Below are 22,814 nucleotides of genomic sequence, written 5' to 3' on the forward strand. Positions count from 1 at the left end.
ATGTATTCTCATACCCTTCTGACACTCTGGCTGAAGATACAATATTGATATTTTTCATCTGTGTTGTGCTTTGAGGAGTTCAGAACAGTCATACTTAAGTGTATGTATAAAGTACTTACTATGATTCAGAAGATGTCCTGTATTATTAACATTAATGTTTGTATAGTGTTGCTGCTGTACAATACAAATCTATACAAAATGTATCATTCGTATTTTTTCTTAATGTGAGGTACTGATGATGCCTTATAAACAGTTATTTCAAGAAATGTTAGGTCAAAAAGAGAATAAAGAAGCCCAAGCCTAGAACGTTTCATAGGGATATGAAGCTTTGGAGCCAGTTGTCAAGCCCTGCCTTTGTGCCCATGCTGTGGATGGCCAATACCCGTACCCTTGTGGGTGATGTTAGATAGATACTAGAGACACTGACTGCATTGGGGTGGGGCAGTGTTTTGGGGTAGAGTGAGGGAAGGTTCCCCATGGCTGAGTGCCAGCTGTGGGAAATGGGAAAGGACCATGTTTCCCAAAAACTGTGCTTTAGGCTGACCGTTCTAAATGCAGCTGAGAGAGGTATCAAGGCAAAGAGCTGTCCCCCTCCACCAAGGCAATTGGAAAGGGACAAGAGATTTCTCATGATTCCACAAAATATAACAAGTGTGTTGTGGAATGCCAGCCTGGGGAGACTGGCTTGACCATTTTCTCTCCAAGACAGATCTGTGCTTTAGAGTTGCTCCTGTGCTGGCAAAAAAAGGTGCAGAATGCATGGAGATAAACATGGGGATTAAGGAAATCATGCACTCCCAGCACCACGCCCAACAATTTGAAGATCAGTCAGCCTGGTGTAGGGGGGGTTTACATAAAGGTAAAGGGATTATGCTTCCCTATTATCTGTGTATCTATGGGCTAGGATTTGACCCTTAATATTTAAAGATTTGTCACTTTCAGCATGACAGGCAAAGATGCACATTTACTATGTGTTCCTTTATTTTGCCTCTATTCCTACTTTTTATTCCATTTTAGATTCAAGCAGGCAAACTTTATGGCAGGCCTAAACACAATACTGTGTCCTAGTTACAGATGCCTACCTGTGGAAGTCATTTATTTGTAACTTTAATCCACCAACTTGTTCAAAGATTTTTTTTTTCTTTTAGGTCAATAACAGAATCATTGGGATAGATGAAATTAACTTACATCCCATCCATCTGTGTTTTCTGGCCAATGAGAATTTTTGCAGAATCATTTGGTACATACTCAGTAGCTGGCACTTAATTTAGATACATTCTGAGGTACGCAGTTGAATGCTAAGCACCCAGTACTGTTCCTATTGAGTGGGAGTTCTGCTATTCAAAATCAGTCAGTATGGGGATCAAGCAAACACTCAGACTTTTGTATCTCTTCATTGTTTCTTATGCACTTAAAAGTCACTTCTAAACCAATATCTACAACAACAAAAAAAGAAGCTTATAAATGATTCCTAGGACAAAATAAAGTTTTAAATTAAATAACATTGACAGAAAGGCTGTTTGACAATCATTATACAGCACTTGATATATCAACTTCTTGTTTTCTCCTGTTTGTTCCCATTATGTTTAGTCTGCAAGGAAAACCTTTCCTGACTCTTTGAGGTTTGTGTTGGCCCATCTATTTTATTTTATTTAGAAGCCCCGTACTCACAATAAAATCCCATAGCACTGGCATACAATAGAAAGGAATAAGAATGTTGATGACAGAAGTGGCACCAGAGGGCTCTTTATCATTCTTAGCTACAGATACTTCCAGTCTGAACAAGAGCTTGTTTTTTTTTTCTCCCCCTTGATTTCACCACCATCATATTGTCAGCTTCTCAGGGCTGGAATCTCATACCTTAGATGTGTGGAAAAGCTACAATCAGAAGTGGCAGGTAGGCAGGAAGTTTGCAATAGGTTATCAAAACTGAAGAGTCAAAAAGAAACTTTTAAGGTCAAAAGACAAATGGTTTTTGAGTTTTTTAAAGTACAGGTTTCTATTCCAACTCAATCCACACTTCATCTACTGCTGATCTCATATCTATGGAAGGAAAGGAAGGAAAGTTAGAAAAAAAATTAAGAGTATCTGTAATTAGAATCATAGAATCATAGAATATCAGGGTTGGAAGGGACCCCAGAAGGTCATCTAGTCCAACCCCCTGCTCGAAGCAGGACCAATTCCCAGTTAAATCATCCCAGCCAGGGCTTTGTCAAGCCTGACCTTAAAAACCTCTAAGGAAGGAGATTCTACCACCTCCCTAGGTAACGCATTCCAGTGTTTCACCACCCTCTTAGTGAAAAAGTTTTTCCTAATATCCAATCTAAACCTCCCCCACTGCAACTTGAGACCATTACTCCTCGTTCTGTCATCTGCTACCATTGAGAACAGTCTAGAGCCATCCTCTTTGGAACCCCCTTTCAGGTAGTTGAAAGCAGCTATCAAATCCCCCCTCATTCTTCTCTTCTGCAGGCTAAACAATCCCAGCTCCCTCAGCCTCTCCTCATAACTCATGTGTTCCAGTCCCCTAATCATTTTTGTTGCCCTTCTAAATTCTAAAACTCCGTAAGATATTAACAGCATGGTTTTCATTTTGTGTTCTCAAACTCCATAAATTAGATACCCACTGTTTCTAAGTAGGAGGTAGGACCCTGTATTGGTCCCACCAGAATCAACTATAAACATTCTAATGACTTGCATGGGAGTGCAATTGGGGCCAATGCAACTGAGTGCAAATGATAACTTCATTAGTAACTTTGCTTCAGGATTTTTTCCCCCCACAAAACTTACTTTCCACATCTAGAATTGGCATATTACATCAAACTAAACACACAATAGGCCAGATCAAGCCACTGATTTCTTTTTAACAGGATTGTGCCAATTGATTTAATTAAATGCTGATTCAAAGTTGATACTTTTCTGTAAAAATAACAACTCAAGCTTGAATATATTTTAGGAGAAGTATTGGACATTAAAAAATGGAATCCAGACAAAGAAAAGATCAGTCCAGCAGCAATCAATTGAAAACAAATGTTTTTGCGTGCCTGTAGAGGCCATGGAAGCTGTAGATCACGTTAGTAGATAGGTTTTTTTATCTTTACTCCATCATTTTAGCTTTGCCAACCAGAATTTTTTCCACTTATTTGAATGTGTGTAAGCTAATTCAAGTTCTGATTTTGTAAATACATGGCATACTGTAGAGAATGTTACAAAATGACTATACATGAATGATTTTGTGTTAAAGGCAATCTGAAGTATACCAAACAATTTTTTTCTTAGTTACTGTCCATGCACTGTAGTTTTCATTTGCTAAATTTCAAACTGGTAGAAAAAAATAATGGATACATTTTTAGGGTCAAGCAATGTTTCTTGTTCTGAATTTCAGGGTCATTAATTGAGGTCTTTAGAGCAGCCTAGGGGATATGAACAAACATCTTCCATCCAAATTTAATTAAATTTCATTTAAAATTAAATTATTCTTCATTTAAGTAGTTATTATGACATCAAGTATGCCATCAATCACTGGCTGGATGATTCCCTCTAAGGGAGTGAACACTTCAGTGTGGAAGGGGTTGCTATGGAATAGCTGAAATTAGCAGATGAAAATATTGTCAGAGCTAACAAAATTGTATTGGAGGCACTAGGCTTCAGGAATGAAGTTAGCCCCTAGTTCAATAGTTACATTGAAACAGACGCACACACACAAAAACTGTCACTTTTCTTCCATTTATTGCATGTAGGCCCTCTTGAAAAGTTTACCCAGTCATTAATAGGACACTTGAACTTTTCAGTCTTTTCTCTGACCTAGTTCCTTCTGAAGGGTTCATGTAGAGTTCATGCACCTGGAAACATTCAGGGCACACCCTGAGTGTTGTGTAGGAGCAGTGCACACTCTGCTCCGTCCAAGGACATGGACCATGGGAAGTCACCCAGAGGACATGAACCGTGGGAAGCTTCCTTGGACTGGGCTCAAGGCCTGAGAACAAGGACTGTAGTAGATAGAGGCTGGTAAATAAGAATATTAATCAAAGTCATATTATTTCCTTTGTTGATGCCTTTTGCGGTCGGAGTATGTAATGCGCAGGAGGGAGAGAAATAAAAGGGAGGATGGAAAGCTGACAGGCAGAAGCCCGTTAGCAGACCAGCTTGCTTGCTTGCTTAAAGCCTTGTCCTGTCTTGTCATTGAACCGCAACATCCTTCCATAGTAGTGACTGGGAAGGGTGCTTCACTGCCTTTCTGAAGCATTTCAGTATTACTCCTCTGTCTACTGGTGTCTAAATGGGGAGCTGACATTATTCAAAAAACATACAGGGGAAAACTTTGGAGCCTATTTTCAAGATTCTTGTGTGCAAAAGGTGTCTCCTAATTTTGAATGAAGTAGGAAATGTGCACTGATAAGTTTGGGATGAAATCCTATAGCAGAGTATAGGTCATTTAGGACCAAACTATGCCATTAGTTACTGTGTGTGTGTAAGTAGGGTGCAGGACACAAGGAACCCCATCAAGTTCACCTGCCTCTGTATCCATGCAGTAGGCAAGCATAATCATAGTGCTGGTACCCTAGTTCTTGCAACACTATCAACTTGTAAGGCAGAGGTGGGCAAACTTTTTCGCCTGAGGGCCACATCAGGGTTCCAAAACTGTCTGGTGGGCTGGGTAGGGAAGGCTGTGCCTCCCCAAACAGTCTGGATCCTGCCCCCCATCTGCCTCCTCCCACTTCCTGTCCCCTGACTGCCCCCTCAGAACCCACCACCCATCCAACCCCCTGCCCCTGCTCTTGTCCCTTAGCTGCCCCCCCCAGGACCCCACCCTATCCAACCTCCCAGGGCCGGCTCTAGGTTTTTTGCTGCCCCAGGCAAAAAATTTGCCATCCTGAGCTCCAAGAGCGCAACTGCCCAAGGTGTGTTTTTTTTTAAAAAAAAATGGATGGCCGGAATGCCGGCCCTGGAATTGTGCTGCTTCAAGCACATGCTTGCTTTGCTCGTGCCTGGAGCTGGTCAGATGCAGGGGGAGAATATTCTGCACTTTGCAGCTAGGTACTGCAGCAGCCATACTGCTCCTGAGCCCTGCCTGAAGCCCATGCTGAGATGGTGCTCTCACTGTTGCCAACAAAGGGAATAACCTCAAAAGCACTGCCGATCCCAAATAGAATGCAAGTCTTTAGGGAAGGGACCGTCTCCTCATACGATTTACACAGCCTTCTACCAAAATGGGGTCCGGTCCATGACTGGGCTACTGCAATACAAATAGTAATAATGAAAATAATAACAGTAATTCATTTATAAAAAATTTGGCTGAAAAAATTTCAATGAAAAATGGCCATTAAAAAAAAATACTCTTCTATGATAAACTGAAAAGAAATTCAAGTGGTGGTGGAAATACGTTTTTTGTTTTTCTGTTTATTTTTTAAAAATTTTTTCACATTTTTAAAAAATGAAGAATATTTGTTTCTTTCAAGACTTTTAATTGAAAATAGTTATTTTATAAACAGCTATAGCTTTAAGGCTTGTTTTATTTCTTTCCCTGCACATTTTTTAAGGCCTAACATATGTCTAGGTCTGAAAGTACTGTTTGTATTGCTGTGTTCCTAAAAGCCCTGATCAAAATCCGGGCCCAATTGTGCAAGGTGCTGTGCAAATATAAGATGAGACAAACCTTGCTGAGAAGAATTGCTAAAGATCTTTATGGCTTTCAGTGATCCTATTTCATAACGATGGTACTGGAAGTTAAAAGAATGGCCTTGTCCAATCCTTAAAACCCTGCACATGCTTGTTTGTTAAATTCAGGGTCTCCTTCATGCATTAGCTATGACTCTAATGGGGGCAAGACTGGACCCTGATTGTTGCAGACTGACAGCTTGATACTTCAAACAGTAACACATGCTTAAACTTTCTCCCATAAATAGTCTCACTGGAGTCAGGACTGGGGTTTTAGTAGCTCTAATACATGACTAATTTCTTGTTGAATCTTGTCTATGCACACTAACTTAATTACATTTCAAAATACTATTTGCAATGTTACACTTACACAGAATGTTTTATTTTCTAACATTTTTCTTGTGTTTATTCTTATCTACCAAATTGCTTGTACAGGTTTTCCTGAGTAGCTTAGGTAGATTAATCACAAGAATCCATAGTAAGACACTTACTAAATAGATCAAATTTTTATTTTAATTAGAGGATAAACTACTGTGTTTCATATTTCAGTGAATAATTTGGTATTCTTTTCTCTGCAAAACCTTTTTCATAGCTCTATGCCACTGAGATGGTGTAGAAGCAAATTTTTATTAACAGAATTTCCAATTCTGCAACACCATTTTAACCCTTTTGGAAAAAGGAAGGTCCACTGGTTATTTGAAAATCTGGTTTACTAACTTCATTTCAAGATAATGGTTTAAAGAGACCAGTGCAGCCTGGCTTACTCACCCTCTTTCCTCCCCCAGGATGAGCTTCCTTGCTTTTGCAAATTTGTATTCTGAATTCTATGTAAAAATTGACTGTTTTAAGAAAAAAAAATCATTAAAACCAATGCAAGAATTTTTGTTTTTTTGTCACAAAACTGTCAGAGAGCTTTGTCGATCAGGATATTGCTGGAGGGTTGGGAAGGTTATAAAGTGAGTTGCCTAAAGAGGAAACTGATGCTGGCAATTTTCGGTATGTTGAGCAATTGGTATTTTTGAGCAATCCTTGTTTGTTTGTAGCTTATATGGTGATCTTTTGTGAGGATTCTGTGGGCTCTGTGTTTGTTGCCTCTGTATGAGGCAAGGGGCCTGGATCAGTCACCTTTCTTTTACAACCAGAAAGCAAAGAATGCCATGCATATCATAGAATCATAGAATATCAGGGTTGGAAGGGACCTCAGAAGGTCATCTAGTCCAACCCCCTGCTCAAAGCAGGACCAATCCCCAATTAAATCATCCCAGCCAGGGCTTTGTCAAGCCTGACCTTAAAAACTTCTAAGGGAGGAGATTCTACCACCTCCCTAGGTAACGCATTCCAGTGTTTCACCACCCTCCTAGTGAAAAAGTTTTTCCTAATATCCAACCTAAACCTCCCCCACTGCAACTTGAGACCATTACTCCTTGTCCTGTCCTCTTCTACCACTGAGAATAGTCTAGAACCATCCTCTCTGGAACCACTTCTCAGGTAGTTGAAAGCAGCTATCAAATCCCTCCTCATTCTTCTCTTCTGCAGACTAAACAATCCCAGTTCCCTCAGCCTCTCCTCATAACTCATGTGTTCCAGACTCCTAATAATTTTTGTTGCCCTTTGCTGGACTCTCTCCAATTTATCCACATCCTTCTTGTAGTGTGGGGCCCAAAACTGGACACAGTACTCCAGATGAGGCCTCACCAATGTCGAATAGAGGGGAACGATCACGTCCCTCGATCTGTTCGCTATGCCCCTACTTATACAACCCAAAATGCCATTGGCCGCCTTGGCAACAAGGGCACACTGCTGACTCATATCCAGCTTCTCGTCCACTGTCACCCCTAGGTCCTTTTCCGCAGAACTGCTGCCTAGCCATTTGGTCCCTAGTCTGTAGCTGTGCATTGGGTTCTTCTGTCCTAAGTGCAGGACCCTGCACTTATCCTTATTGAACCTCATCAGATTTCTTTTGGCCCAATCCTCCAATTTGTCTAGGTCCTTCTGTATCCTATCCCTGCCCTCCAGCGTATCTACCACTCCTCCTAGTTTAGTATCATCCGCAAATTTGCTGAGAGTGCAATCCACACCATCCTCCAGATCATTTATGAAGATATTGAACAAAACTGGCCCCAGGACCGACCCCTGGGGCACTCCACTTGACACCGGCTGCCAACTAGACATGGAGCCATTGATCACTACCCATTGAGCCCGATAATCTAGCCAACTTTCTACCCACCTTTATAGTGCATTCATCCAGCCCTTCTTTAACTTGCTGACAAGAATACTGTGGGAGACTGTGTCAAAAGCTTTGCTAAAGTCAAGAAACAATACATCCACTGCTTTCCCTTCATCCACAGAACCAGTAATCTCATCATAGAAAGCGATTAGATTAGTCAGGCATGACCTTCCCTTGGTGAATCCATGCTGACTGTTCCTGATCACTTTCCTCTCATGTAAGTGCTTCAGGATTGATTCCTGCTCCATGATTTTTCCGGGGACTGAGGTGAGGCTGACTGGCCTGTAGTTCCCAGGATCCTCCTCCTTCCCTTTTTTAAAGATTGGCACTACATTAGCCTTTTTCCAGTCATCTGGGACTTCCCCCGTTCGCCACGAGTTTTCAAAGATAATGGCCAATGGCTCTGCAATCACAGCCACCATTTCCTTTAGCACTCTCGGATGCAACTCGTCCGGCCCCATGGACTTGTGCACGTCCAGCTTTTCTAAATAGTCCCTAACCACCTCTTTCTCCACAGAGGGCTGGCCATCTACTCCCCATGTTGTGATGCCCAGTGCAGCAGTCTGGAAGCTGACCTTGTTAGTGAAGACAGAGGCAAAAAAAGCATTGAGTACATTAGCTTTTTCCACATCGTCTGTCACTAGGTTGCCTCCCTCATTCAGTAAGGGGCCCACACTTTCCTTGGCTTTCTTCTTGTTGCCAACATACCTGAAGAAACCCTTCTTGTTACTCTTGACATCTCTTGCTAGCTGCAGCTCCACGTGCGATTTGGCCCTACGGATTTCATTCCTACATGCCCGAGCACTATTTTTATACTCTTCCCTGGTCATATGTCCAACCTTCCACTTCTTGTAAGCTTCTTTTTTATGTTTAAGATCCGCTAGGATTTCACCGTTAAGCCAAGCTGGTCGCCTGCCATATTTACTATTCTTTCGACTCATCGGGATGGTTTGTCCCTGTAACCTCAACAGGGATTCCTTGAAATACAGCCAGCTCTCCTGGACTCCTTTCCCCTTCATGTTAGTCCCCCAGGGGATCCTACCCATCCATTCCCTGAGGGAGTCGAAGTCTGCTTTCCTGAAGTCCAGGGTCCGTATCCTGCTGCTTACCTTTCTTCCCTGTGTCAGGATCCTGAACTCAACCAACTCATGGTCACTGCCTCCCAGATTCCCATCCACTTTTGCTTCCCCCACTAATTCTTCCCGGTTTGTGAGCAGCAGGTCAAGAAAAGCTCCCCCCCAGTTGGCTCCTCTAGCACTTGTACCAGGAAATTGTCCCCTACGCTTTCCAAAAACTTCCTGGATTGTCTATGAACCGCTGTAGTGCTCTCCCAGCAGATATCAGGAAGATTAAAGTCACCCATGAGAACGAGGGCGTGTGATCTAGTAGCTTCTGCGAGTTGCCGGAAGAAAGCCTCATCTACCTCATCCCCCTGGTCTGGTGGTCTATAGCAGACTCCCACCACTACATCACTCTTGTTGCTCACACTTCTAAACTTAATCCAGAGACACTCAAAATATGTGTAATCATGCTGAAAAATATGCATCAATTTACAAATTCAGTAACCTTAAAAAAAAAGAAAAGAAAAGAAAAAAGGTAATTTTACATTCCTTTACCTACATAGTTTCAAGAATATTTGTAATTTCAGTCAGCAATGGTGGAACTTTGTTGGGGAACGATTTTTCAAATCTTATAACCTTCTCCCTCCATAACATTCCCCAGGCACTCATGCATCTTAAGCACATGAGTACAATTCCCAAAAGTCCAGCAGCACATTTCAGCTCATATCAAAAATTATGCTTGGCACCATACCAAAGACTAATAAATAATGACCCCTAGGACAGACTTCTTACTCTGTCATTGTTGAAGAAAGGTCACAGAACTAGCCTCCAATTTAATAAAAAGTCCAAGAGTTCGTATTTTCATCTCACTAACAGTTTCTTCAGCTTAAAGATTACTGACAATGGAGATGTCTACAGTGCTTGTGTCTGAAGATTTTCTCTAGTTCACAGTTTAACAAATGAACAATCCCAATTGAATTTTAAGCTCTGATAACCAAGGACATGTTGATGTGATCTTTGATCAATAAAGCTTTCTAGGAACATATGGACAAAACAACTTTGAAAAGAGTACCATCTCAAGAGAAGGTACTCTCCAGAAGTTGTGGCCCTTCAAATAGAGGGAAACAAAATACATTGTCTGAAAGGATGAGACTTCATATGCTATTGGGACATAACCATGCACTTTCAATGGTAAAAATTATTTTAATGGAAGATATGTGGCTAATGCCTTTCCTTACATCCGCCCCCACGCCCCCCCCCCCAACTAATAGGTTTGGCAATATTGGCTTCTGAAGTTGGATGGGTAAGGATCCATTGGCAATGGTTCATATCTGCACTAATGACATTGCATCACAGGATTTCTCACAGATAATAGATGACTTCAGGAAACTCAGACGTGTGCTGAAGAATAATAATATCTAAATAGTCTTTGAAATCAGAAGGTAGAAGATTCTAGAAGTAAACTGCTATCTAGGTAAATGATGTACGCAGGATGGAGGGTTGTGGTTTTGTGGCCCACCTTCTATAACAGGGGTTCTCAAACTGGGGGTTGGGATCCTTCAGGGGGTCATGAGGTTATTACATGGGGGGGCGGGGTTGCAAGCTGTCAGCCTCCACCCCAAACCCCGCTTTGGCTCCCATATTTATAATGGTGTTAAATATATAAAAAGTGTTTTTAATTTATAAGGGGGGGGGGTCGCACTCAGAGGCTTGCTATGTGAAAGGGGACACCAGTACAGAAGTTTGAGAACCAAAGTTCTATAAGAAATGGAGACTGTATTGCTTGGATAACCTTCACCTCAGCAGAAAGGGAACCAGCTTCATTGGGGACAGGCTGGCTAGAATTGTCAGAGCATTAAACTAATAATGGAAGGGGAAGGTAAAAAAAAGAAAGATATGAGTACTCATTTAGCTGCAAATTGAGATCCTGAGAAAAACATTAATCATGGAACAATATGACATGAAGAGAAGAAATTCTTTAATTGCCTATCCAATGGTAGGAGCCTAGCTAACAAAAGAGAAGAATCAGAAGTGCTCATTTATGAGCATAAATTTGATCTAGTTGGTTTTACAGAATCCAGATGGAATGATTCTCACGATTAGCATGTTAAAATCAATGTTTCTAACCTATTTAGGAAGGAATGATAGGCAAAAGGCCTGAATGTCAAAAATGGTATCTGAGTCACTGGCAAACCAGAAGAAGATGCTCTTGAATGCTTATGGATCAATATCGTAACAGATAAAAGCAGAAGATGGAGTATTAGTTGGTGTCTGCAACAGGCTAGGGAATGGGATGACCAGCTCCTTACACCACTATGTATGTACAAGGGGAGAAAAGCTGCATGCCCATGGGGCACATGAATTGAGTGTCATATGCTGGAGGTCTCATACTCCCAGTACTAAAAGATACTTGGAATTTATAAATATTGTAGATGACAGTTTCCTTATTCAAAAAGTATTGCATCCACCACAGGAATCTTCTATATTAGATTTTGTCCTGACAGAGGAGCTGATCACAGAATTAAAAATTAATGGTTGCTTCATTAGAAGTGATTATAACTTGATCGCATTTATAATGTACAAGCAGAATAAGGTCCAAAACAGCAATATACACTTGGTGCTTTAAAAGGGCCAGTTTCACAAAGCTGACAACAATTATGAGCCAGATCAGCTGGAAGGAAGAACTTAATCAGAAAAATGTGAATGGTAATTGGGAATCCTTTAAGAACCCTTTACTAGATGCCCCAAAAGCCACAACAGAGAGAGCACCTGTCATAAATATAAAGGGAAGTGTAAACCCCTTTAAAATCCCTCCTGGCCAGAGGAAAAATCCTGTCACCTGTAAAGGGTTAAGAAGCTAAAGGTAACCTCGCTGGCACCTGACCAAAATGACCAATGAGGAGACAAGATACTTTCAAAAGCTGGGAGGAGGGAGAAAAACAAAGGGTCTGTGTCTGTCTGTGTGATGCTTTTGCTGGGGACAGAACAGGAATGGAGTCTTAGAACTTAGTAAGTAATCTAGCTAGGTATGTGTTAGATTATGATTTCTTTAAATGGCTGAGAAAATAGCTGTGCTGAATAGCATGAATATTCCTGTCTGTGTGTCTTTTTTGTAACTTAAGGTTTTGCCTAGAGGGATTCTCTATGTTTTGAATCTAATTACCCTGTAGGTATTTACCATCCTGATTTTACAGAGGTGATTCTTTTTTACTTCTATTAAAAGCCTTCTTGTAAGGAAACTGAATGCTTTTTCATTGTTCTAAGATCCAAGGGTTTGGGTCTGTGGTCACCTATGCAAATTGGTCAGGATTTTTACCAAACCTTCCCCATGAAGTGGGGTGCAAGGGTTGGGAGGATTTTGGGGGGAAAGAAGTTTCCAAACAATGGTTTCTCAGGAACCCAGATAAAGTTTGGTGTTGGCAGTGGAAGTCCAAGAGCAAAGGGTAAAATTGTTTGTACCTTGGGGAAGTTTTAACCTAAGCTGGTAAAAGTAAGCTTAGGAGGTTTTCATGCAGTCCCCACATCTGTACTCCAGAGTTCAGAGTGGGGAAGGAACCTTGACAGCACCATACTGGTTTAAAAAAAACTCACCTGGTTTAAAAGGGAACTGAAGGTATGTATTTATATAATTACATAATCTCAAATAATATACACACAAATTGAAGAAAGAAGTCAACAGTAAGAAATATAAATCAGAAACCCAGAACTGCAGAAAATTGATATGGGAAGCAAAGGGACACAAGCACATCTGTGGCCAGGAGAGTTAAGGACATAAAGGAGTTTTAAAAGTATATTAGGAACAAAAAGAATCATAACAATTCTATCAATCCACTCCCAGATGGAAATGGTAGAATTATCAATAATCAGAAAAGGTAGTGTTCAATAAATTTCTGTTCTGTAGTGGGGGGTGGGAAACAGATGATATATTTTCCACTCCAATAGTAACTAAGGATCATATTAAACAGCAGCTATTAAAGTTAGACATTTATCAGTCAGCAGGTTCAGATAATTTATGGCGAAGAGTTTTGAAAGGGTTGGCGGAGGAGCTTGCTGAACCAGTAATAATGATTTTCAGTAAGTCTTGGAACAACTGGAAAGTTCCAGAAGACTGGAAGAAAACTAACTGTGCCAGTGTTGTTTCCTTTTTAAAGGGTAAATGGGATGACATAGGTAATTATAGGTCTGTCAGTCTGATGTTGGTCCCAGGAAAGATAATGGAGCAGCTGATACTGGACTCTATTAATAAAGAATTAAAGGAGGGTAATATAATTTATCCTAATAAACATGGGTTTATGGAAAATAGATCCTGTCAAACAGACTTGATATCTGTTTTTGATGAGATTACAAGTTTGGTTGATAATGGTAATAGTTAACATAATAAACTTAGACTCATGAGCGCTGACTCCATGGGTGCTTCGGAGCTGGAGCACCTACAGGGGGGAAAATGGTGGGTGCTGAGCACCCACCGGCAGCCTCCCCGATCAGCTCCTCCCTCTCCCCCCAGTGCCTCCAGCTAGTCGGTGGCCCCACGGATCAGTGCCTCCCCCTCCCTTCCAGTGCCTCCCACCCGCCACAATCAGCTGTTCTGAGGCCTGCAGGAGGTGCTGGAGGGGTGGGGGAGCGGCAAGAACAGCGAACGCTCGGGGGGGACTGAACAAGGCAGGGAGAGGCAAGGCAGAGTGGGGCCTTGGGGGAAGGGACAGAGTGGGAGTCAAGCACTCCCCAGCTCGCTAGAAAGTCTATGTCTCTGCTTAGACTTCTGTAAGGTATTTGACTTAGTACTATTTTGATTAACAACTCTAGAATGAAATAAAATTAACATGGCACACATTAAATAAATTATATACTAGACAATTGATAGGTCTTAATGTAATTGTAAATGGGGAATTATCTTTGAGAGGGGGTGTTTCTAGGGAAGACCCTCCGATTGGTTCTTTGCTCTATGCTATTTAACATTTTTATCAATTACCTGGAAAAAAATATCACTGATAAAGTTTACAGCTTACATAAAAATTGAGGATATAGTAAATAATGAAGAGGACAGGTCACTGATTCAGAGCTATCTGGATCACTTGATAGACTGGAGCAAGCAAATAAGTTGTTTTAATATGGCTAAATTTATATATCCAGGAGCAAATAATGTAGGCTATACTTACTATCCTGGGAAGCAGTGACTCTGAAAAAGATTTGGGAGTTGTGGTGGATAATCAGCTGAACATTTCAACTGTTTGAAATGGGCCATCCTGATTATCACTACAAAATTTTTTTTTCTCCAGCTGATAATAGCCCACCTTTAATTGACTAGTCTTGTTACAGTTGGTATGGCAACACCCATTTTTTCATGTTCTCTGTGTATATATATCTTCCTACTGTATTTTCCACTGCATGCATCCAATGAAGTGGGTTTTAGCCCATGAAAGCTTATGCCCAAATAAGTTTTTTAGTCTCTAAGGTGCCACAAGTCATTTTTTATAAGCTTCAAGTGTGACTCTCTGGCTAAAAGGGCTAATGTGATTTTTGTATGCCTCAACAGGGGAATCTCAAGTAGAGAGGTTATTTTTTTACCTCTCTATCTGAGATTGATGTGACCGCTTCTGGAATACTGTGTCCATTTCTGGTGTCAACAATTCAAGAACGATGATGAAAAATTGGAGAGGATTCAGAGAAGGACCATGGGAATGACTAAAGCATTGCAAAACATGTATTATAGTGATAGACTCAGGGAACCTGATCTATTTAGTTTAACAAAGATAAGGTTAAGGGGTAACTTGATTAGTCTATGCCTACATGGCAGCAAATACTTGATAAGGGGGCTCTTCAATTTAGCAGAGAAAGATATAACGGGATCCTGTGGCTGGAAGTTGAAGCTAGGCAAATTCAGGCTGGAAATAAAACATATATATATATTTAATAGTGAATAATTAACCATTGGAAAAGCTTACCAAGGGTCGTGGTGGATTCTCCAACACTAGGAATTTTCAATCAAGATTGGATATTTTTCTAAAAGATACATGCTGCAGTAATTATTCTGGGAGGTTCTATGGCCTACATGATCACAGTGGTCCTTTCTGGCTTTGAAATATTTGAAAAAATGTTGACCTTCATGACTTAAAAGCATTGAAGTGAGATGTAATTTCCATATGGAAATTTCTTGTCACCAGTTGGAGCCTCTTGTATCATTTATCCCTTGTTCTGCACAGAAATGAGAAACTGTCAAGGAAAGATGATCTCTCTGGATCAAAGCTAAGAGTATACTAAATGCCTCATGGAAATGTGAAATTGGTGGGACACATAGATTTTGACACAATATGCAATCCATCTTAAATATATCCAGCTAAAACTATTCCTCACACTAAGTAAAAATGCCTAGTGAATTATCTGAAGCAGAAGAATCATTTAGGAGTGGAGAAATCAAGGAAGAATGGCTACTGAAGCAAAAGAAACAATAAAAACTCTTCATAATGTCATTGAAAGAACAAAAGTAACCATTGTTCAAGTAGAATTCTCATGAGCCAGAAAGCTTATCATCTGGGAATACAATCTAGGTATTAACCTGTTTTCCTTCTATGAGCTGTCTCCAATAAGACTGATTTCTATGGAATGATATTCAGCAGTGTAGCCAGAAGAATCCGGTTACACGAGTAACTTTAAACTCCCATGTTGTAGGCTGATGACATATCTTATCAGTATGATGACAACTGTCTGAAGACATGTGTTAGTCTAATAGCAATGATACACATGGGTGTCTTGACAAGAATTACTAAACTATTGTTGCTAAATTTTCTTGTTGGGAAAAATTTGAGTTAATCTGCAATTTCATACCCCTTTGGGTTTACCAAGCTGCTAAACAATGTATTGAGCAAAAGCAAATAAGATACTGATATTCCATTCACTTTATTAAATCATCATGGGGCTTTGAAAAATAACAAGAAAGAGCTCCCTGGAGGCATTTTAAACAATCTGTGACCCATATAAATACCTGTATTACTTGCCTGCAAAACCCATTAGTCAGATCCTACTTTTCCATTTATCTAAAATTTGGCAATGTAAGCCTCTGAAATTCCATATCTTACCCCTGTGGAGCTCAGAATGCTCAGGAGCTGAACTTTTCCTTACCCAGCTCAGAGTTCATGGCCTGTATGATGGACATGGGACCATATTTTATGTTGTCAGCGATTGAACAGAATTGAATGTGAACAGAGAGTACATTGCTTTGCCAACTGTGGGGAGTCGAGTCCACATAGACAACTGCCTGCAGCTTCTACGTTGTTGTCTTAGAAGTCATACATGCACAGAGAGAGAGAGAGCATGTCTTGGACAGACTGAATGAAAGATGATGAAAAAGGACATGTCCTCCAAGATGTACTTGTAGTGATTGTCCCACCAATGAATACAAGTAACTCCCACTGAATGGGGTGTTCTAGGCATACTTAATCCTGCCTCAGAATGGGGAAACTGACTAGAACACTTCTTGAGGTCCCTTCCAGACCTACACTTCTACAATTCTATGACATCAGTGGGAATTGCCTGTATTCTGTGGGTGGAGAATAACGCACCATAAAAACAGTTATACTTTTATTTATAATCTATGGAAGATTCTCTACTTGAGAAAAGACACTTTAGCTGATAATTGGTCTTGAAAGCAGTTTCTTTATTAGAACTGGATTCACATTATTATAGGAAGACTTACAATTTCAAGGGTTGCAGAAAGAACTAATTCATGATACCATGCTGTGTAAAAAGCATTACATCACTTGGTATTTTTGCTTTGGTCAATGGAAGGATTCATAGATTCCAAGGCCAGTAGGGACCTTTCTGACATGTAATCTGACCTCCTGTATGCCACAGGCCATAGAATTTCCCAAAAATGATTCTGTTTAGAAAAACGTCCAATCTTTCTTCAGTGATGAAGAATCCACCACAACCCTTGGCAAATTGTTCTAATGGTTAATTACTCTCACTGTTAAAAATGTATATCTTATTTCCAGTCCTAATTTGTCTAGTTTCAATTTCCAGATATTGGATTACAGGATTAGTCAAGGACTGCAGCACAGAGTATATTCTCCATTGGCTCAAGACCTGCCCCACCCTGCTTTTCAATTATAGGAAATCATGCCTACTTTCCAAACAACAGAAATTTCTTTAATGTTTTTTACTATTCCTGTCTTTGCATACTGCCAATTGTAGAAGACAAAAGCAAAATCTATCTCTATTTGCATGTAAAAAGTCCTTATCACTATAGAATATTCTAAATATCTGGTGCAAATTTCCTAAGTGACTCTCTCTCTCTGATTCAGTTATCTCATCTGGAATGGGAATGAAGGATGGGGGAATGACATTACTCTCCCCTGCCCAACGGGGATGGTTTGGTGTTTCTGCTCTTCACAGTTCTTATTCATTGACACTTTATGATCGATCCCTGATATGCCCTGAACTCAGGACTCATAAACAAGACAAGAAAGTATTTGGGCAGGAGAGGATTTTTTTTAACCAGATACTGGACCTTCTTTTCATTTTTGAAAAGTAGACTGGGCTGATTCAGAGGCAGCTGATGAACATCATCGCCATTGCCATGTTTTTTCTCTGCCATCCTTATAAATAAAGAACTGTGTTTAGTTTTTAAATAATGGCAATTTCTTAAACAGCTTATTGTTCCTGCCCTTGAAACTGTCTCCTGCATTAGCCAACTGCAAGTCAAATGTTGTGGTGTAATGTGGTTTATTTAAATGCATAGAGGAACACAAACATTAAACACTAGGCAGACATTTCTATACTGAGACAAAGTAGGTACTATGTTCCTCCTACTTCTCCTCCCTTCCCATCCCCCAACTGCAGGGGAATCCCGTGTGGGATAGAACAGATATAATGGCTGTACCCTCACTCGCCCCTCACAGCATCTAGCATAAGAGGCATGGTTGGAGTGCTGCTGTGTTTTGCCTGTTCTCAGAAGCTGACAAGGCTCCTTGGGGCTCTGAGCAACTGAGTGTACATTATATTCGCCCTAAGGCTGCTCTGAATTATGTCAGATGCTGGATCCAGGATCAGATTTAAAGCCGCCTTTGCTCTGCACATTGTGTTCCTGTGCTAAGTGTAGCTTGGCTGGAACATCATATATTGAGGTTTTAAAGAAGTGCTATATAAATCAATATATAATCACACAACCACAGTGACCCAATGTCTGCCTTCAGTACTTTGCTTAATTCTATGACTTCAAAGAGAGTTACTTTTAATTTACACCACCGTAACTGAACACAGATTTTGGCCTAGTATCTGGATTTGTTTAAAATCATAGGCTCTGGTCTAATTCCCACTAAAGTCAATGGAAAATGAACTTCCATTGACTTCAATGGAGCAGATTTAAACCCATAATAAAGACTGAGCTTGCTGCCAAGTGAGTGACCGTTGTCTTACAAATTGTGAGGGACATAACCATTTATGGGCCAGGTGAACAGTTAAACATAACTTTAATACTAATTTTAGTGGAACTAAAAGTAAAATATTAGACAATAGTTTCATTTTGAACTACATTTTTCACTATATGCTTTCAAGTTCTTCTCAATGGGCAAGATTACTATAAGAGGATATATGGTCCCACCCCTTGTTTAGGGTTGCCAGGCATCTGGTTTTTGACTGGAACATCTGGTCAAAAAGGGACCCTGGCAGCTCCGGTCAGCACCACTGACTGGGCTGTTAAAAGTTCATTTGGCCACTGGCAGCAGGGTAGGCAGGGTGCCTGCCCGGCTCCGCATGGCTCCCAGAAAGCTGCTGGCATCTCCCTCTGGCTCCTCAGCTTAGGGATGGCCATGGCTGCTCCGCACAGTGCCCCCACCCCACAGCCGACTACGCAGCTCCCATTTGGCCATGATTCCCGGCCAATGGGAGCTGCGGGGCAGCGCCTGCAGGTAGGGGCAGCAGGCAGAGCCACCTGGCCATGCCTCCACTAGGAGACAGAGGGAGATACCGGCAGCTTCCTGGGAACTGTCTGAGGTCAGCACCACCCAGAATCCGCACCCCACATCCCCTCCTATGCCCCAACCCTATGCCCCACCCCAGAGCCCCCTCCTGCACTCCAAACCCCTCACTTCTGGCCCCACCCCAGAGTGCACACTCCCAACCCAGAGACTGCATCCCCTCCCACACCCCAACTCCCATCCCCAGCCTGCATCCCCTCCCACACACCAAACCCCTCTACCACCTAGTAGATTAACCCAATTGCTGCTCTTTTAACTTAAAAAATAGTTAAATGACAGCTAACTAAAGCTGCTTTGCTTTAAAAGACGAGAAAACAAAAGTTAAAAACAAAAAGCCTTTTATACTGCCAAAGATATTCTTTGTTAAGGGCTTCGAGCTTTAAAAAGCTATAGATCAAGGGGCCATAAGAAATAGTTCTTAAAGGAAAGTACATCCGTTCATTTCTATGCTCTTACTAAAATAAACAACTGAATCAAAAACCTTATCTTAATTTCACTAGATGCAACAGGCACTGAGATGGAAAAGAGAACAGATTTTTCATTTTCTGGGTGATTCATCTAGCAACTGACTTAAAGATGCATTGAGTTGCTTTGATCTGCATCTTCAATTACCATTAAAGTTAATGGAAGTTAGTTACCCTTACATTTAGCGGAGAATAGGCCGTTGAATGCACTGCATATAATGTGCACCCGTTTTAACTTTACACTATAGTTGTCTTACCAAACACCTTCACTTTTTTTTTCACTTGCAGAATATGTACTGTCTTATTGGGACTATTATATATTATTTTACTGTAGATTTTCACCAGGGTATAAAAATAAGAAAATCTTATGTGCTATATATGACTTTATTTTCTCTTTTGGTAAGCAAGATTTTCGTATATCTGTACTAACAAAGAAATTTCATTAAACATGACTAATGTATTAAAACACAATGCACTAATTTGACAATCTTCAGTAACTACTTAATTGACTGGTACATCATGTGAAATCTATTTCAATTGCACAAACTGCAGAAAAACAAAGTATGATACAGTAGAACCTCAGAGTTACGAACACCAGAGTTATGAACAGACCAGTCAAGCGCATACCTAATTTGGAAATAGAAGTACACAATCAGGCAGCAGCAGAGACAAAAGAAAAAAAAGGCAAATACAGTACAGTACTGTGTTAAATGTAAACTACTAAAAAAAAGGAAAGTTTAAAAAAAAATTGACAAGGTAAAGAAACTGTTTGTGCTTGTTTCATTTAAATTAAGATGGTTAAAAGCAGCATTTTTTGTCTGTATAGTCAACTTTAAAAGCTGTATTAAGTCAATGTTCAGTTGTAAACTTTTGAAAGAACAACTAGAAGGTGTTTGGAACACTGAGGTTCTACTGTACTTTGACATAGCACACAATTAGAGAGACAAGTTGGGTGAGGTAATATCTTTTATTGGACCAACTTATACTAAAAATCATGGAGTGAACAGAGACATTGGATTTATAGCTTATTACAACTGTCTGTAACCCACTTACTCCCTCTTTTTGTCCTATCACTGCAGAGGTGTTACCAGGCCATTATACCTTGAATGGTCCCTTATGATATGTGCTAATTACTTATGCTAAACAATCTGTTCCACCTTGCATTTTGCTCTGACACTGGGAATACCTTTCCAAGACCTGAAGAAGAGCTCTGTGTGGCTCAACAGCTTGTCTCTCTCACCAACAGAAGTTAGTCCAATAAAGATATTACCTCACCCACCTTGTCTCTCTCATATCCTGGGGTGGACTCGGCTACAACTACACCGCATATAGCACACAGTTGGTTTGGCTAAGCAAACCAAAGCCCCAGTCCTACAGCTGCCCAGAGTAGAAAACTCCCTTTGACTTCTACATGCAGAACAGTATTTAATCTATAAGCAATGAAATAAAACCTAGGCCCTAATCCAACAAAGCACTTAAACATACATTTAATTTTAAGCTCATAGAATCATAGAACTATAGGATTGGAAGGGACCTTCACTGCCATCTAGTCCAATCCCCTGAACTGAGGCAGGACTACGTATTATTTAGACCATTCCTGACAGGTATTTGTCTAACCTGTTTTTAAAAACCTCCAATGACTGAGATTCCACAGCCTCCCTCGGTAATTTGTTCTAGTGCTTAACTACACTTACAGTTAGGAAGTTTTTTCTAATGTCTAACCTAAATCTCTCTTGTTGCAATTTCAGCCCATTAATTCTTGTCCCATCCTCAGTGGATAAGGAGAACAACAGATCCTCCTCCTCTTTATAACAACCTATTAAATATTTGAAGATGGTTATCATGTCCCTTCCTCAGTCTTCTCTTCTACAGACTAAACAAACCCATTTTTTTTAGTCTTTCCTAATAGTTTGTGTTGTCTATACCTTTAGTATTTTTGTTGTTGTTCTTCTCTGAACTTTCTCAAATTTGTCCCCATTTTCCCTGAAGTATGGTGCCCAGAACTGGACATGTCAGTGCTGAGCAGACTGGATGAATTACTTGTGTCTTGCTTACAACTCTCCTGATAATACATCCCAGAATGATGTTCACTTTTTCTGCAATAGTAGTACATTGTTGATTTATATTTAATTTGTGATCCACTATAACCCTCTGATCTTTTCTGCAGTACTCCTTCCTTGGCAGTCATTTCCCATCTTGTATTTATGCAATGAATTAGTCCATCCTAGGTGTAATACTTTGCATTTGTCCTTATTGAATTTCATCCTATTCATTCTGCAGTTTAACAAAATCATTTTGAATCCTAATCCTGTCCTCCAAAGCGCTTTCAACATCTCCAACCTAGGTATTGTCTGCAAGCAATATTCTTTATGCCATTATCCAAATCATTTATGAAGATATTGTCTAGAACCAGGACAAATCCCTGTGGGACCTCACTTGATATACCCTTCCAGTTTGACAATGAACCATTCAGAAATATTCTCTGTGTATGGTTTTCCAAACGGTTATGCACCCACCTTATACTAGGTTCATCTAGGCTATATTTCCTAGTTTGTTTATGAGACGGTCATGTGAGACAGCATAAAAATCCTTATTAAAATTGAGATATCTCACATTTGTTACTTCCCACAAGGCTTTTTACTCTATCAAAGAAGGATATAAGGTTCATTTGACATGATTTGTTCTTGACAAATCCATGCTGACTGTTACTTATCACCTTATTATCTTCTAGGTGCTTACAAATTGATTATTTTCTCCATTATCTTTCTGGGTACCAAAATTAAGCTTAACTGGTCTATGATTCCCTCATCTATAATTTCTATTAGCAGTCCTGTTGAAGTCAGTGAGATTACTCATGTGCTTAAACATTTGGGCCTAAATTACTTTACAAAAATATACTAAAATGCTGATATGTCTTGCAGAGAATAAAGCATATCTTTAATAACCAGATTGTTTTCAAGGGCAAAAATAAGTCTCCCTCTTTTCTAGCAGCATTTGATGTCAGATCCATTAGCACATACATTTCACAACTATTCCAAGAGAAAAAGAAAATGTATTAGCGAGAAAAAAAGTTATTCTAAGCACATAGTGAAAGGTCAGTGTGTTCTTTAATGCTGAATGATAAAAAATACTAAAATCCCTAGTGTCTTTATACATAATTTTAATCTTACTATTTTCCTTGTCTAACTATGTGCTTGATATGTCACAAACTCTTGCCAGGACTCCTTGAACTTTTTCTGTTAGATTTGTTTGTATTATAAATGTTAGGTCATTTGGATTATGAAACAATGATTATAGAAATGGTTGTCGTAGAAATAGGTCATCCTTATGAGATGATGTTCAGAAATTGTTAGGTGAAATAACATAAATGCTTATTAATTTCATACCTTGCAGAATGCAGGCTTTGTTTTTTACAGAAGTCATTAGCTCACTC

The 22,814-nt window shown here is 40.1% G+C and overlaps 1 long non-coding RNA gene across 1 annotated transcript in view; it reads right to left on the bottom strand.

Annotated features, from left to right (window-relative positions):
• Positions 1–1,907: 1,907 nt before the first annotated feature.
• The window catches only part of LOC140910482 (uncharacterized), a 126,167-nt gene continuing 105,260 nt past the window's right edge, over positions 1,908–22,814 (bottom strand). The window contains exon 4 of the long non-coding RNA XR_012158605.1: positions 1,908–2,043. This is a non-coding gene — a long non-coding RNA (uncharacterized lncRNA). The remainder of the gene's footprint in view (positions 2,044–22,814) is intronic.

This window comes from Lepidochelys kempii, chromosome 4 (genome assembly GCF_965140265.1).
Source record: "Lepidochelys kempii isolate rLepKem1 chromosome 4, rLepKem1.hap2, whole genome shotgun sequence".
Classification (NCBI taxonomy): domain Eukaryota; kingdom Metazoa; phylum Chordata; order Testudines; family Cheloniidae; genus Lepidochelys; species Lepidochelys kempii.